The sequence below is a fragment of the Pseudonaja textilis genome, chromosome 3 (genome assembly GCF_049901715.1).
Source record: "Pseudonaja textilis isolate UNSWEBS1 chromosome 3, rPseTex1.2, whole genome shotgun sequence".
In the NCBI taxonomy this organism is placed as follows: Eukaryota; Metazoa; Chordata; class Lepidosauria; order Squamata; family Elapidae; genus Pseudonaja; species Pseudonaja textilis.
The window spans coordinates 186,609,808-186,625,964 of record NC_141992.1 but is presented as its reverse complement, the minus strand read 5'-3'; positions in this window follow the sequence as shown (position 1 = coordinate 186,625,964).

Genomic DNA, 16,157 nt, shown 5'->3' with positions numbered 1-16,157 from the left:
GGACGAGCGGTCTGCCACCTCCAAGTGGTGTCCCTGGATGCGGGGCCAAAACGCTGACCGTAACTGAGAGCAGACCCTCCGACAGGCCCACGCGACAGGCCGGCTGGAGTACTCAAATGCCGCATCAACATGGTGGAAACATCCACTACAAAACACACGTCCAATGCTACCGCGTTCGGGGAACCGACGGGCGCAGGAGACCATTGGCCTGCGCCAAAAATCAACGAAATGGTCCACGTGGAAAGCACGGCGCACCTGCACCGTGTGAGAAAGCTATGGCGACTGCGTCCGGTCCGATGCGCACAGAGACTACCCGATCCGTGTGAAAAAATGCAAGCGGGAACAGAGGACTGCCAGACGCTCAAGGTGGCCACCTGGAACGTGGATTCGCTGACTGGACGCCGACCGAGATCGCGTCAGGGCCATGCGGGACAGGAAGCTGGACATCTGCTGCCTCCAGGAAACTCGCTGGAAGGGCAACAAGGCTACGACTATAGACGGCTACAAGATCATATACACCAGCTGTAAGGAAAACCGCGGCGGTGTAGCTGTGGTTGTCAGTCCAAGCTGGCAAAGTTCCGTCGCAGAAGTTAAGCGCCTCACAGAACGACTGATGATAATCGTCGTGGCGACCGAGAGGCAGCGCCTACACATCTTGTCCGCCACGCCCCTCAGACCGGATGTCACGAGGAGGAGAAGGATACCTTCTGGGAACTGCTCGACATCCAACTCAGGCAGATCCCACACGAAGATGACATCATCATCTTGGGCGACCTGAATGGTCATGTAGGGCGGGACAAAACGGACACCAGTGCCACGGTGGGCACGGCACAGGCGATACGAATGAGAATGGCCAGAGGATCCTGGACTTTGCCGACTCCCATGATATGACCATCACGAATACCTGCTTCATTAGGCGAGAATCTCAACTCCTCACCTACCATAGCAGAAACGGGAGCCACCACACACAGATCGACTACATCATCGTACGACGAAGAGCCGCTAAAAACGTGCTCAACGCCAAGGTGTACCCATTAATCGAGCAGTCAGCACAGGCCGCTGATGGCGAAGATCAGGATCAGCAAGCCCAAGACCAGGATTGACAAAAGGAATGCAGACCAGCCACGAATCAAGTGGTGGAACCAGAAGAAGATGGCGGGACCCCTCATCAAACCGGAGCAGTTCCTGCAGATGGTCGACGGGCCACAGGAAGCGTGGTCCATGCCGAAGAGCACTGTTCACACTGCCGGCTGCCAACAGCTTGGTTGCACCAAGCCAGGACGGAGACGCATCGAACGAGACACATGGCTCTGGACACCGGAAGTACAAGATGCCGTACACCTGAAGAAACGGCTCTACAAGGCCTTTCTTCAGGACAAGACCAGCGAGAAGCTCTGCATGAATACAAGACGGCCAAAAAGGCAGCCAAGAAAGCAGTAGCGACAGCCAGAAGCTCCCACTACGATGACATCTACGAGAAGCTGAACACGCGAGAAGGCGAGAATGAGATCTACCGCCTAGCCAAAAGCAGACACAGGAAGACCCTGGACATTGACCAGTTTCATGGGATCAACGACGAAAGGGGAAATTTGATCGTCAACCCCAGAGACGCTGCGGAGAGGTGGCGGCAATACTTGAGAAGATCTCCACCGAGGAGTTCCACACCCACGAACCCCGAGGTGACCCAGTTGAAGGCCCAGTCTCAGGCATTTATGCCAGCGAGGTCGCCGACGCCATCAAGGCCATGAAAACGGTAAGGCAACAGGACCAGACGACATCCCTGCCGACTTCTGGAAAAAGGCACTACCGGGCTCGGCATTGTGGCTGTGCGAGCTGTTCAACAACATCGTCTCCACGGGAAAAGTGCCACACGACTGGTACCGCAGCACCACTGTTCCGATCTGGAAGGGAAAGGGCAGCCCAGCGGACTGCTCCAACTACAGACCGGTCAGGTTACTGTCACACACTATGAAGATCTTTGAACGCGTCCTTGATAAGCGCATTCGGGACATCGTCGACATCAGCGTCAACCAGGCTGGATTCATCAAGAACTGCGGCACCACCGACGCCATCTTCGGTGTGCGGATGCTGATGGAGGCTCACAGAGAGAAGAAAATCCCGCTCCACACCGCCTTCCTAGACTTGGAAAAGGCCTTCGACCGAGTCCCGCACGATCTCATCTGGTACGCACTGCGAGATCACGGCGTGCCTGAGCTGCTCGTACAATGGGTCCAACTCCTATACAGATGTCACAAAAGCCGTGTAAAAGCGGCAGCTGGGATATCAGAGGAGTTTAATATTACCGCGGCGTACACCAGGGCTCTGCTCTCTCACCACTGCTGTTCATTCTGGTGATGGACACAATTACACACGACCTGTACACGCCCGCCCCATGGACGCTGCTCTACGCCGATGATGTGTTCCTGGCCAACCTGTGCAAGGCTGAACTCGAGCACCGAGTCCAACAGTGGCACGACCGCCTCGAGCAGTTCGGGCCCGGCTGAACCTAAAGAAGTCCGAATACCTGACCACTGACAATGAAATGACAGGCTCCATCCACGTGAACGGGCAGGAGCTACCGCGCGCCTCCACCTTCAAGTACCTGGGAACTACTCTTGGGGAAGAAGGCCTACTACAAACTGAGGTGGCAGCCAGGATCAATGCAGCGTGGGGCAAATGGAAGTCCGTCACGGGCGCCTCTGTGACAAGAAGATGCCGTGCGCCTGAAGGCGAAAATCTATAACTCTGTGGTGCGCCCGTGGCCATATACGGCGCAGAGTGCTGGCCGACGACCAAAGAAGTCGAAAGCAGACTCCAGATAATGGAGATGCGAATGTCCGATGGTCGGTAGGCCTCACCCTACTCGATCAGCGTCAGGAACGAAGAAGTGCGTGACGGTTCAACGTCGTGCCCATCCCCACGGTCATGAGGCAGTCCCGCCACGATGGTTCGGCCACGTGAGCTGCGCCAAGGAAGAATCCATCATCAAATCTGTAATGAAGGTGACTGTCGGAGGAGCGAGACCGCGTGGTAGACCTAAACAACGCTGGATGGACACGATCAAGGCCGATCTAGAGATCGCGAAGGCAGACCCGACACGCGTGGCAGACAGAGAGGTGTGGAAAGCAGTACTCAAGGACATTAGCGGACCTCGCCTCGAGCGCGAGACAAACGCTGAAGAAAAGAAGAAGAAGAAAAAGAAGAATAGAATGGAATGAGGGGAGGGAGGGGAGGGGAGAGGAGAGGAGAGGAAAAGAGAAGAGAAGAGAAGAGAAGAGAAGAGAAGAGAAGAGAAGAGAAGAGAAGAGAAGAGAAGAGAAGAGAAGAGGAGAATTCTTTATTGGCCAAGTGTGATTGAACACACACAAGGAATTTGTCTCCAGTGCATAAGTCTCAATGTACATACAAGCAACAAGTGATAATCATAACCATCATAAATCATAGATACAACACCCAGTAATAGTCATAGCAATCAACATAAATCATAATGGGATACTAGATAAAAGCAAACAACCTAAATCATGAGATACAACAAGTTACAGTCATAAGAATCTAAGGAAATAGGTAATAGGGCAGATGAGAAGGTTACTAAGTAATATTGCCCTACAAGATGGTTTAACATCCTAGCGTATAGACTATGTTGTGGGAATTACTTGTTCAACAGAGCGATCGTTCTTCTTTAACCTGCCGTATTTTCTATAAATGAGTACCACATTTCATTATACTTGTCCATACAAAGTCTACATCTATTGTGAATCCATAGAAGCATATCAAGTCAGTTCATGTTGGCAACATGTTTATTAAGCACTAATAAATGTAAACAATAGAAAATTAATAAAATTTATATTTTAAAAAAGTTCATGTTAAATAGTTTCAAGAGAAGCAATATAAAGGAATCATAGAGGGTTAAGGACCTTAGTGATCTATAGCAGGGGTCACCAACCTTTTGGACCTCAGGGATCACCAAACTCATAATTTTAAATCTCGCGGACCAGAGATCCTGGGAAAATCCCCCAAAAAGTCTGCAAGAAAATTCCCCATCCCATTTTCCTACCGATCGATCCTTCTTTATTTGGGATCGCAGGATACCATCCCCAGCTCTGTTCTCAGGGGCAGAGACAGAGAGACAGAGAGACAGAGACAGACAGAGACAGACACAGACTTTTGGCTTCATGCAAGGAAAGCAGCAGAAGCAGCAGAAGTCTTTCTTTCTCTCCCCCAAACTCTGCCAGAAAAGAGTCTTTGTGAGGCTTGGCACGTCGGTGCAGCCTCTTGGAGCAGGATGCCTTGCAGAGTCCCAACAACTCATTTCTGGCAGAGTTTGAGGAAGAGAAAAAAAGAAACTTTTGCTGCTTTCCTTGCGGGCAGCCAAAAGCAGCAGAAGAAAGAAGCAGCCCAGTGGCCAGGCCGGATGCATGGGGCGAGTGGGGCAAGTTTCCCCCTCTGTCCTTTCCCCACTCCCCTCACTACCTCGTGCTTGCAATGCAAGTGATGCAAGCCTTGTGTTCCCGTGGGCCATGTGAGCGGCACAGCCTTGTGTTCCCACGCAGCCTGGATTAATTCAGTCCATCCCTAAATCAAATATAGGCTAAACCAAACAAGCATTTCTGGTCTCTGGCATTGTCATCACTTTTGATTGTAAGGGGACATCTGCCATCAGCACTACTGCATTGCTGTGAAAGGACAAGAATTGAAGGCAAAAGGAATTTGTGAACAAACAAGTGCTGTATAATGAGTCATCTCTTGACAATGCTATGTTTTTATCTCATCCAATGGGGGAAATGTCAATATTCTTGATTTTTGAGTGAATAGACTGATGAGTAAGCCAAGAGGGTAAGATAGAGCTAAAGGTTTATAGATATTTCAAATCACACTGCACAAATATTTTGAAAATGAAAAGGACTAGATAGCAGCATTCCAATATCTAAAGGTTTGCCAATAAGAAGAGGTCGTCAAGCTATTCTCCAAAGCACTTGAAGGCAGGACAAGAAGCAATGGCTGGAAACTGATCAAGGAGAGAACCAACCTAGAACTAAGGAGAAATTTCCTAACAGTTAAGACAACTAATTAGTGGATAGACTTGCCTCCAGAAGTCATAAATGCTCCAACACTGGAAGTTTTAAAGAATTGATTGGACAAGCATTTGTCTGAAATGGTTGAACAAGGAGTTGGAGTAGAAGACTTCCAAGATTCCTTCAATTCTGTTATTCTGTTCCATTAAATGTCTTTGATTTCATCATCCTTATTTAACAGGAAATCAAAAGGGACATAAAACTTCCTATCAAACAGATGAGAAACAGGCTCCCTTAAATATTATCATCTATAGCATGTTTACTCAAGGGTTTGTTTCCCCTCAGTTTCCTGGACTCTTCAACAGAATCCAGCAGATCCCAAACCTCTTTATCTTATGGAAGGACTTGAAAAGATGGTTCTTCCCACAAGCTTTGATGTAAGATGAGGCTGGAGCCCACCAAGGTGGTGCATGGTTGTATGGGACACTGCTGCCCTGGGATGCCATAAGTTTTTATTGGGTTTTATTTTATGGTTGTGGGGTTTCTATTATTTTTATTCTTGTGTATGCCACACAGAGCTGTTGTGTCAATATGGGTGGTTCTACAAGTCTTTTAAAATAAATAAACAATATTACTATTTGGTGATAAAAGCAAGAGCCACATTTTTTTTCTTCAGATACACATATGAAAGAATATATATATATATATATACACACACACACATATATATATATATATATATATATATACATACACACTATATATATATATATATATATATATATATATATATATATATATATACACACACTATATATATATGTGTGTGTGTGTATGTATATTTATATGCGTATGCGTATGTGTATGTATATATATATATATACATACACACTATATATATATACATATATATTTGTTTTCTGAGGTTCTCGGGTATTTATATGTGTGATCTTTGGTTGTTCGGTTTTCTCCCGCGTAAGATTCAAGTATTGTTCGGGAGAAAACCCAACAACCAAAGATATACATATATATATATACATACACACTATATATATATATATACACACACACTATATATATGTGTGTGTGTGTGTGTATGTATATTTATATGCGTATGCTATAGGTATGTATATATATATATATATATACATACACACTATATATATATATATACATATATGTTTTCTGAGGTTCTCAGGGTATTTGTATGTGGATCTTTGGTTGTTCGGGTTTTCTCCGCGTAAGATTCAAAGTATCTAGGCAACGTTTCGATGAAGTCTCATTCATCATCTTCAGGCTTCTGTCTCCGGCTCTGTGCTTCTCAGAGTAATGTGAGATTGCAGCTGCTTCCTCCTTTTAACTGCCAGTGGGGTGGGACTTGATTGGGTGGGGGCTTGGCTGTGTTCTGATTGGGTGGGGGGTGTTCTCATTGGTAGGGGTTTGGCTGTGTTCTGATTGGTTGGGGGTTAGCCGTGTTCTGTTTGGTTGGAGGCGTGTTCTGTTCAGGTGGGGCTTGGTTGTGCTCAGGTTAGTTTTAGTTGCTGGGGATTTGGGCTGGTGAGTTGTGATCTTGCTGTTTGGCTTCTAGTTTGTGGTCCTGCTGCATCTTCATAGTGGGTGTCGGTTTGCTTCATGTATGGCTCAGAGGGGTTTGAAGTGGGTAGTGATGCAGCTGCAGTGCAGCTTCTGGTCCATGGTCGTGCCTCATTTTCTGAATGGGTGGGAGTCTGTTTTCTACTTGGAAGTGTGGTGGTGGCATCTTGTGTGGCTCTCATGGGTGTGGGTCTGGTGTCCTTCTTCATGTTAGGTACTCGTCTGTTCATGAGGGCGGGTTTCCAAATGGCTGGAAGGCGGGAGGTGTCATCTCGTTTGTTCATGCTGTGTGGGCGTTTTTCTATCTCTATGGCTTCTCTGATTATTCTGCTGTTGAAGTGTTCGGTTTTGGCGATAGTTCTGGTATTTTTAAAATCAATTTCATGTCCTGTGGCTTTGAGGTGTTGGACCAGGGAAGAGGTCGTTTCTTCTTTTTGATTGAGTTCTTATGTTCTTCAATGCGTGCACTTATTCTTCTGTTAGTTTGTCCAATGTATGTGGTAGGGCAGGCAGTGCAGGGGATTTCGTATACTCCTTGGTTTTCTAATTCGATTTTGTCTTTGGGGTTTCTTAGGATGGTGGATATTTTTTGTTTGTGCAGAATGCTGTTTTGATGTTGTGTTTTTGGAGGATCTTGCTAATTTTGTCTGTAGTGCCTTTTATATATGGGAGGAGGCCGCTTTTTGTTCTCTGTCTTGGATTTTGGTTGTTTCTTTGTTAGGTGGGTAATCTTCTTTCTTTGGAATCCATTGGCTGGTTGAGAGTGTGTAGTTCGGTTTTTGGTGTTGTTCATCGGCTATCAGAACACAGCCAAACTGTGCCTACCAATGAGAACACACCCCCACCCAATCAGAACACAGCCAAGCCCCCACCCAATCAAGTTCCACCCCACTGGCAGTTAAAAGGAGGAAGCAGCTGCTAATCTCCATTACTCTGAGAAGCACAGAGCTGGAGACAGAAGCCTGAAGATGATGAATGAGACTTCATCGAAACGTTGCCTAGATACTTCAAATCTTACGCGGGAAAACCCAAACAACCAAAGATCTACATACAGTATATATGTTGTATGTATGTATGTATGTATACACACACACACACACACACGGAGGGAAGGAGAGAGGGAGAGAGAGAGAGAGATTTCAGAAGGTAATGAAAAGATAAGAAACAATAGTGTCTCTATGGATTCACTTCATGTTTTAAGATGGCCAAATATGATTGGTTATTTGAGATTGTGACTCAATCTTCATGAGGTAATCTCTACATGGATCAGGTACCCCTTGCAAATTGAAAGAACCAAGAAATCAGGATGATAAAGGACCGTAAATCCAGATTGGCCTTTGATTGAAGTCCAGAAATAATTTACTTAAATGTTTGATAAGTAGTACTACAGGTTGGAAATTGAACCCTATATAGTGATCATCCTCTGATCTACATAGCTGTTTTTCAGTTTGACAACTTTAGGCATTTCATCTCCCAGCCATTTTTATATTGTGGATTTCAGCACCCATTATAATCTTCGAATCTAATGCAATCAGTGGTGGGATTCAAATAATTTAACAACCGGTTCTCTGTCCTAGTGATTTCTTCCAAAAACCAGTTCACCAAACTGCTCAGAAAGTTAACAACCAGTTCTCCTGAACTGGTGCGAACTGACTGAACCCTACCACTGAATGCAATACCAAGAGAATATAAGACCCAAGAGCTTGAAAGCAGTACATTCTTTAAGCAAGCAGGTACAAAATATTCGCTTTTATTTATTTCCGTATTGCCTTTTCATTATCCCCTTGCAAAATTACTCTCTTGCACCTCCAAGTGGCTCAGAAGAGCAAAGAAAGCCAGCGAACATTTCATGCACTTTTGTTGTTGAGCCTTCTCAGGGAAAATGTGTTAATAACTTGCCTCAGATGATAAGAGTCTATTTTATTGCTATAACTCACACGAGTCACACCCTTTGTTTCATTCAGTTTTATCAGTTCTGTTTGTTTGCTATTAGCCAAAGGCACTCAATAAGTGTGAGTTTCTGAAACACCGTCAGCACAATTAGACAAAGAGGAAAAGGAGCACACAGGGAACAACCAACATTTCCCACTAGAAATATAAGGCCTTTTGCCATGGAGACATGACATTTCACATGCCTTTTCTTCAGATCCTAATAGTTCTTGGGGGCCCTAGGTTGGCACCTGTTACATGGCTGTTCCACAAACTACTTTGATTGCTGGTTTGCTGAAAGGTACAATTCAATGTGTTGGTAATTACTTTTAAAGCCTTTCATGGCATGGATCAGAGGTGGTATTCAGCAGGTTCTGACCAGTTGTTCTGACCCAAACCTTGTTCCAAGGAAACAAACGCGAAACAGAGGTAACAGCAAAACCTTTTAATGATTCTTTATGAATTCCATTCCTTCACAGTTAAAAGGCTGTTTCAAATTTATTATCTCTGATAAGAAAGAGCCTTGACAAGGTTGTGCAAGGCTGCCAAGATCACTAGATAAAGTTACTAAGAAATATTTCAAACACAAAGAGTCTCCAAACACCAACCAAGATATTCCGAACATCCACAAGGTTTGAGTGCAAAAGCTTCTTTGCTTCCTGCAAAAAAACTCCGGTTTCTCAGCTGGCTTTTATCTCTTAAGGGAGGGGCCATTACCTTGTAGCCTTACTCCCAAGTCATCTGTGCTGCTGCAGCTGCTCTTTCCTTCAAGCAGCTCTGCACGCACGCACACTGGGCATGGGCTCCTCGGGGTCCTCTTCATCACTGCTGCCAGCCTCCACAATCTCCAAAGGCAGCACTCCACTCCCTGATGGTCCTGGCCCCATCCCTGTATCACACGCAGGCCCCTCATCTGTGTCCTCACTCTCTGAGACCTCAGCCGTAAGCACCTGCTGCCAGCGAACCACAACACCAGTTCTGGAGAACCAGTAACGGAAATTTTGAGTAGTTTGGAGAACCAGAAAATACCGCCTCTGGCTGGCCCCGCCCCCATCTAATTCTCTGCCTCCCAAGTCCCAGCTGATTGGCTGGGTCTTCTTTTGTTGCCCTGCACAGAAGAACGGAGCTGGAAAGCAGGTTAGTGGGGTGGGGAGGGAATGGGGATTTTGCAGTAACCTTCCCCTGCCACGCCCACCAAGCCATGCCCACAGAACTGGTAGTAAAAAAATTTGAATCCCACCACTGGCAAGGATCCTTGCTATCTGAAGAACCATCCCCCCCACACCTGTGCCAGCATGTTGTAGACCCCACTGTTTAAGAAATTTCAGCTGGCAGAGTCCAAGAGAAGAGACTTTTCTGCTGTGGCTCTTTGAGACATCCTGCACCCGAGAGGTGAGATCTGCATCCACCATTCTGACCTTGCATAAGAGCCTGAAGGTCTGATTCTGCCAGTAGGTCTGGGGTCTCAACAGGGGTTCACCATTCTGAAGGTGGCTATCAGATGAAGAGAAGCTTCCACCTCTAGATCAGAGGAGGTATTCAGCAGGTTCTGACCAGTTCTGGAGAACCAGTAACGGAAATTTTGAGTAGTTTGGAGAACCAGCAAATACCACTTCTGACTGGCCACACCCCCACCTATTCTCAGCCTCCCAAGTCCCAGCTGATCGGCTGAGTCTTCTGTGGTTGCTCTGCACAGGAGAATGGAGCTGGAAAGCAGGTTAGTTCTGCCCACAGAACCGGTAGTAAAAGAAAATTGAATCCCACTACTGGATGAGAAGCTATACATCTTCAAAGAAAAAACAGAAAGTCCAGTTGCCTCTTGAAAAAGCACCGTTGGGAGCTGTAGAGTGGAAAAGATCTTTCCTTCTCAGATTATCCACCATGATCAGGATATCTAGAGCAGTAGTGGGATTCAATTTTTTTTTACTGCCGGTTCTGTGGTGCAGAAATTCTTCAATCAGAGCTGAAGAAGCTTCTTGGATGAGAAGCTATACATCTTCAAAGAAAAAACAGAAAGTCTAATTGCCTCTTGAAAAAGCAACTTTGGGGCCACCGTGACCTGGATGTCTGAGAATGTCCACAGACACTCTACAGCTCCTTATCTGAAACTTTTGTCAACGCCACACCAAGCTTTGCACATATTACTCATGTCGAAGTATTCTGGGGTTTTTTTTTCCTACGCAAAGTGGTAATTTAGATTGGGGCTATATAAGCAGGGTAAAAATTAAAATAGTTTCTCCTCTTTCTTCGCTCCCTCCTTCAGGAAAATAGAGTGTCAAAATCTCATTCTTAGATTGGATTTTTTTTTTTTTTGCAATATTCAACCTCAGAAAGGATTTCCTCTTCTCTGTTAATTCCTGATTCCCACTACAATAATGTGAAAATAAGCCTCTAACTCTCTAGGTCAGGAGTCTCCACACTTGGCAACTTTAAGACTTATGGACTTAAACTCCAAAATTCCTTAGCCAGCTTAGTTCACAAATCTTAATAAAGTTGCCACGCCTGGAAACCCCTGCTCTAAGTGTTACTGACCCACACTTTGCAGCATTCTTGGTCAACATAAACAAGAATAAAGAATGGTGAGAATTTTAGTCTGATAACTCCACGAAGTAACAGGTTTCTTTTCTCTAATGTATGCAGAGAAATCTCCTTAATTAAGAGAAAAGTATTAAGTCACTATTTTTATCAGAGCTAGACTGGTTGAACAGGTGCAGCAACTTCAGCAATTCTATTATCTTAAACCCAGTCTTACAAATCTACATTCATGGTACTACTGTATATAGAATCTCTTAGAGAACATCTACAGTACATGAAAAGCTCTCTTCAGTGTTATGCAGGTCTATTCTGAAGGAAGTCCCACTTATATTATGCTCGAATCACATGCTTCCTTTCAGTTAATTGAACCCCAATTCAACCTCACTTTTTAAATATTTACACAATACATTAAACCATAAACAAATCAAGTGGGCTGGCTATCTTATCACAAGATGGGCTCAATTTTTCTTAATTGTGGTGCCAGCAAAGCAGAGCCATTGAGTGCATTCAAACTAAACTGGCCACGCTAAAACACCTACCTACCTTGTATTTGTTAAGTCTAGCTGCATGCCTTTGTTTTGCTATGGCATGCTGTCTGGGGAATTCTGGGAGTTGAAGTCCACAAGTCCTAAAGTTGCCAAGTTTGGAGACCCCTATGCTATGGGTATCTTACAGGAGCCATGTAGACACTGCAATTATTACTCAGTCTTGCCCAACCTACTTGATTCCAAGTGTGAGGACTACAAGTCTTAAGAGTTCCCATCCAGGATGTTGTAGTCCATCCTAACACTTGTAGATGGCTACGTTGGGCTGATTCCTCTGCTGAACCCCCCAACCCAGATTGCAAACTCAGATGCATTAACTTACTTTGCCGGCTTCTCCATGGTCCTTCTGAATTCCGCACTTACTTCCCTGTAGCGCACTCCAGACGGTATCTCCTGTGACTAATTCAAGGAACAAGCCATTCTTTTTCTGCTCCCGTTCATAGGGTTTCCTTGTAGTTAATTTCCCAAAGTATCAGCTACTGCAATAGGGTGGGGCTGTTCAAACATACAGTTATTTTCAAGATTTTGGCATTCAGTCCAAGAGCATCTAAGACCGTGCAGTTAAATGAAGCAATGCACAACTGTTTGATATTTGCTTTCAGGGAGATCCTCTATAAAACAGAAACCAGTTTCATTTCTCCAAACAGTTGCAACTTTGTTTTAATGGAGATGACACGAGAGAAATTTGTCTGTCTGTCTGTCTATCTGTCAACTGTCTATATCTATCTATATCCCACCTTTCTTATTTTTGCAAATAATAAATAATAAATTCACACCTTCCTCCTATTTTCCCCACACCAACAAGCCTGTGAGGTGGATGGACTGAGAAAGAATGTGACTGGCCCAAAGTGAATTCAGCTATGTTTCATGGCTAAAATAGGACTTGAACTCATACTACTCTCTAGCTTTCTAGCCCAGGTACCTTAACCACTACACCAAACCAACTCTCAATGAATTAGAATGTATAAAGGTAGCAAAATCCAATCTGGATTGGTCACCGGGACCACAGGTTTAGTCTTCCAAGCTTTTGGACTTGTGCTGGAGCCCATCCTGAGGTAACTTCTCTCTCACCAGAATGTGTGCACAAGAGTGAAGTTCCCTGAGGATGGGACCAAGCATGTGTCCGAAAGCTTGGAAGACTAAACCTGTGGTCCCGGTGACCAATCCAGATTGGATCCTGCAACATTATCCTGGGTCACATATAGTTCCCTTCATTTGTGTATAATTCAAATCTATGTTGGAAATGGGAGCAACTTTTAGAGACGATTAATTAAACGAAATCAGTCTGAATGGAAAGAGGTATGTTATATGACTGCAGCCTTCTCTAAGAAGTTTACAGGGTCAGCATATTGCCCCCCCAAAATCTGGGTCCTCATTTTACCCACCTCGGAAGGATGGAAGACCGAGTCAACTTTGAGCTGGTGAGGATTGAACTGCTGGCAGTTGGCAGAATTCATCGCCTTCTAACCACTGCACCACCAAGGCTCTCTAAAATTGAATCAAGGTAATTAACAAAATAATATCCTAAGAAATCTTGGTCCTTCTAAGAAGAAACACAAAATGTCTTCCTTCCTCATTTGTGTGAGGCAGAGCCCACTCTACTAAGACTTTTGTCCTCCTAAAAGCTGATCAGGATCAAATTCCTGGCAGTCAGCAGAATTATCCTGAAATATTGTATTCTAAGCACCACAGCTCTTTTACATAAAATCTGTAAAAGTATAGAAAATCCTAACAATGCGATTGCGGATAGCAAACTGCACCTATGCACCAAATCTTCCTGCCCCTGTGATTTTTGTCCTCTCAGATATTAAAATGGTGCATTAGATTGGTAGCAGAGTGTAGTCACAAAAATTCAAGATGGCAGCCACAGCAGCGCAATCAAAGCTCTGCCTTGTTTTTATGTGTGTTGCATGTGTAGAAACTGGACTTTTAAGGTCCCCTATGGACATTCCTGAATCAGGACCATATTATGCTGCTAGGCTAAAGAAATTAGGCAGTTGACTATATAATGGAATGTATGCCTTGGTAAGGCCACACTTGGAATACTGCATTCAGTTTTGGTCACCACGATGTAAAAAAGATGTTGAGACTCTAGAAAGAGTGCAGAGAAGAGCAACAAAAATGATTAGGGGACTGGAGGCTAAAACATATGAAGAACGGTTGCAGGAACTGGCTATGTCTAGTTTAATGAAAAGAAGGACTGGGGTGACATGATAGCAGTGTTCAAATATCTCAGGGACTGCCACAAACAAGTGGGAGTCAAGCTATTCTCCAAAGCACCTAAGGGCAGGGCAAGAAGCAATGGGTGGAAACTAATTAAGGAGAGAAGCAACTTAGAACTATGGAGAAATTTTCCGACAGTTAGAACAAGTAATCAGTGGAACAACTTGCCTCCAGAAGTTGTAAATGCTCCAACAATGGAAGTTTTTAAAACGATGTTGGATAACCATTTGTCTGAAGTGGTATAGGGTTTCCTGCCAAGCAGGGGATTGGACTAGAAGACCTCCAAGGTCCCTTCCAACTCTGTTATTCTATTCTATCTAAACTTTGTATGGATGATCTTGGGTGACGAGGGAAAGACCTAGGATACTATCAGATTAGAGAGAGAGAGAGAGAAGCCCCCAATGGCTTAACATTTAGAGAAAGAAACTTAGGAAAGACTCGCCCTAATGGATCAGACAGTTAAAAATGGAGATAGGAATTTTGTGCCTTCTGATTTACAAGTTAATGTAAATGTAGCCTTACAATTAAGTAGAATAAATTCATCTACTTGTGTTTCCTGCCTGCTTTACCCAGGAGGACTGATAGAGAGCAAAGAATCAGAACTACCACCTTGAGATAGGATTATTATTACTTGTGTAGGCAATCAATAGTTCTAAAGGATCCAGCTTTTTTTTGTACAGCTCAAATGTAGCAGATTTCTTTATTTTAAAAAAGGGAAGTCTTTGAATTTTTAAAATATTGGAATGAGAAAGGAAAACTAGCAGATTTACAGTGTTTAGCTCTAACTGCAAGCAAGGCATGTTGATGGGAAAAAGCAGAGAAAAAGGAAAGGAAAATTGTATCTGGCTTTAAACCTTGTTTTTTAAAAAAAATTCAAAATACAGCACTATTTTAAGAAAAGGGAGCATGCTATCTTTACTTGCCCTGATCAAACAGGAGAGGGAAGATTAACACGACAGGTGTTGAGCACAACCCACGATCACCATTCTTGACATGAAAACCTGTTCACTTTTTATTACACCATGAAAGCAATTTAGAAGAAATCCAACACCATCCCTGGGATGGGTGGGTGTCAGCCTTTCTAGATTGTAGAAAGTTAGCACCCACCTCTCTCCTAGAAGATTGAAATATTCTAGGAAATATTAAAAAGGCAGGATATCATACCTCCCTGGAGGAGAAATTGAGAAACGTGCTCTAGGAAAGCGGCCCACAATTTTGTTAATAGCCCCAGAAAGACTGGGTCATCCTCTCTAAAAAGACAAAAGACCTTCAGCTCCAGGGTGATAGGATTAGCCCTCATTCAAGATCTAAACCAGGACAAAGCCATTAAGCCATAACAGGAATTGCCCAACACCCTTTCAGAACACAACCAGGGGTGGGATTCTACCAGTTCGCATCTATTCACTAGAACCAGTTGTTAACATTGTTAACATTCTAAACAGTTCGGAGAACTGTTTGTTAGAAGAAATTACTGGCCTAATCCTGTAAGGAAGACAGGAAGGAAACATTCTGGTGTTGCTTACAGAAACTGCCTCTCTGTTAATTCTTATTACATTCTTGGCAGGACTAGACTTCCTGGCTCTGGAACTTCTCTGGAGTTTTTTCTCTTCCTTTGATGGTACTTTGTGTGGAGTGACCATTCAAAGTTACAATGGCACTGAAAAAAATGACTTATGACCATTTTGCACACTTACAACTGTTGCAGCATCCCCACAGTCATGAGAGACCAGGTGAGGAGATATGTGCCTCGATGTGAATGATGTTGAGTTCGCCACACCCAGCCAATAACTTGACCACCAAGCCATGCCCACCTGACCACCAAGCCATGACCACCACCTAAGCCACACCCACAGAACCGGTTGTTAAAAATTTGAATCCCACCCCTGAACACAACCCTCTTCATTACATCATCACCCAGCAAGATTCAGCCAAGCCTGGGACACAGACAGCCTACAAAGGTAGCTGGACCCCCACGTAGCCCCCTGGGAGTCTGACAACCAATAGGATACATTCAGTGGTGGGATTCAAAAAAATTATTACCAGTTCTGTGGGAGTGGTTTGGTGGGCATGGTGCGGCATGGCTTGGTGGTAGTGGCTTGGTGGTAATGGCTTGGTGGTAGTGACAGGAGAAGGATATTGTAAAATCCCATTCCCTCCCCACCCCACTAATCTGCTTTCCAGCTCCGTTCTCCTGTGCAGGGCAACAAAAGAAGACCCAGCCAATCAGCTGGGACTCAGGAGGCTGAGAATAGATGGGGGCAGGGCCAGTCAGAAGTGGTATTAGCTGGTTCTCCAAACTACTCAAAATTTCCGCTACCGG